Raw genomic sequence first — 2447 nt, 5'->3', positions numbered from 1 at the left:
AGGACACTATTTCTATTAAAATAAAGCCCTAAATGAGTCCAATTTGTGGACTCATGAACACCCCCAACTAAAACTTTTACTTGTCTTCAAGCAAACTTAAGTTCAACTATTCAAAAAGGGTGTCTCAAACAGTCCTACACAAGACTCAAAAATGAACATACACAACAAGATTGAAATTACTTATGCACAGATCAACTATGTAATCAAAGATTCAAGTTGTGACACACCATTACCAGAGATTCTGGTGCTCGTAATACTTGCTACTTGTGCAAGTTCAAGCTCAACAAAAATTATCTAAATGCCCTCACATGAAGAATGATTCCATATTCATAAACAGAGTTTAATCAATTCAAGATCAGGTGCAACGCTCACACTCAAAAAGAGGAACACAATGCATGTTTTTACCCATAGGTTTGCCCTTATTTTCCAATTGACTTTCGATTCGGCTTACTCAAGATCAAAAAGGTCTTTCTAAGACTTGTAATGGGCATGAGTGCAAAGGTATGGTCATTTAGGCTCAGTGGCTCCTTTCTCCTGGGATGTGGTATTCTCAGGGCATTCCCTTTTTTTCCTTTATCGATTCTTTTTCTAGTGCTTCTAAGTCACCTGTTTATTCACCTTCATGGATTGCTTGGAAACCCTATTTCCTTCGTACCTTATTCCACTTTTTTTTAATTGAAGGGGTTTCCACTAATCTGCAACACCATGGGTTTAGGGGGACTTTTCCTGCACTTCTTGACTTCTCCTTTTCCTTTTCACCACACTTTAGCCTAAGTTGGTTATTCACTAAGCCAGAAATTAAGAGTATTATAGGTAGTGGGTCAAGTGAGGTGTAGGGTTCATCAAGGTTCTTCCAAAGAAAGGTAAGGCTCAAAGGGTGTTCGAAAGAGTTTCACACACTCACGGGTAGGCCACAAAAGAGGTATATGTCAAATTTGGCTCACACTCTTTAAAGTTGCCTAAGATCATATCAAGAGGACACCTTTCTAAATCAATCAGACTAACAGGGCAAATTCTAGGTTTATTCATGCATGGTTCAAAGCAAGCTAATCACACAAGGCATTGACAATTAAATTAAGCAAGACTATTCACTTTCGCTAGTGTGCAACAGTCATAACAATAGAATCAATTCGATAAATGGTTAATCACAACGAGATGCAAAGAATTCACATATTGTCTATGCAACTTCATTTGGCCTCATCGTAGCCATACATTCATGTTCGTTCAATTTAGAGCACTATTCAAGTCATCGGTATTGATCAAAACCGAGACTTAAATTTTTCAAAAAGAACAGCCACATTCTACTCACGAGTGGTGGAAAAAATGTGCAAAAAATTCAAAATATTTCGAAAGGGTCAAAATCAGTTTGCAATTAAGCCCAAAAGAAAGACAAAAGATCAAACAATCGCAAAGACAGTTTTAAAAATACAAGTATTTACTAGCACACAAAAGGTGTGGGCCTCACCCCACTACAAATAAAAAGTAGTTTTTCATCAAATGCAAGTAATATAGAATCTATAAGGCAAAGTAAAGAAAGACAAAGAGGGGGTAAAGAGGTGATCCTGGCTAATCTATCACTCAAACTGTCTGGGCATCAATATTTGGAATGACCACCAGAAGAACCAGCTTCACTGGATCCCGCAGCGAGAGACTTTGCTAAAGACTCTCGCACAACAACATTTATCATGATGTCTTAAGTCTCGGCTATGTCATCCACTATAGCTTCCTCAAATAACTTTTCGTCAGTTTTTGCCTCTGATTCAGGATAATCTATATGCTCCATTCCATCTCCATGTCTTGCGGCATTCTGAGACATTTCGGGTGCATCTGGAACTTCCATTGTTCCGAAGATCATTGATTTATCAGTGGTCTTTAGGTAGTCCACATCTTTCTTCAGCTCTGCAATGGTGGCCTTTACGACTGTTAATTTCTCTGTGGCTCCTTGATCGTACTCACACAATAACATCCTAGCCTCTAGAGCATCAATAGTGGTAATCAGTGGTCTCACAACATTGTCTAAGGCAACCTAAATCATTCCTGGATAGAGCTCTTCATTTGGCGGTCTGACAATTTGCAGTTTGGGAAAGCTATCCAATTCGTATCAAGGATGCTTGAGTGATCGGTTCACAGAGGGTAACAACAGCTGAAGGCCTAGGGGCCGGAGTAGGCAAAGATGCCTCTGCAAGTATAGATCTAGTGGTCAGAACTTTCTTCTGTTTCTTTTATGCCTGGTCCTTAAGATATTCGTCTTCGATCTTTCGGATACTAGTGGAGTTGGTCGCAGCCAATTCCACATCTTTCGTTGCATCTCTAGGCACCTGAGCTCTTTTGCATAATTCAATGATTAATACGGGGAAAGGGAGAGATGTCTGGCCCTGCTTTGCACGCATATGGATTTCATAGGAAATGGTCTTCACGAGATTTATGCTGGTTTTTTTAATGATGCA

Source organism: Solanum tuberosum, unplaced genomic scaffold (genome assembly GCF_000226075.1).
Source record: "Solanum tuberosum cultivar DM 1-3 516 R44 unplaced genomic scaffold, SolTub_3.0 scf00212, whole genome shotgun sequence".
Taxonomy (NCBI): domain Eukaryota; kingdom Viridiplantae; phylum Streptophyta; class Magnoliopsida; order Solanales; family Solanaceae; genus Solanum; species Solanum tuberosum.
Note: the sequence above shows the minus strand (reverse complement) of the source record.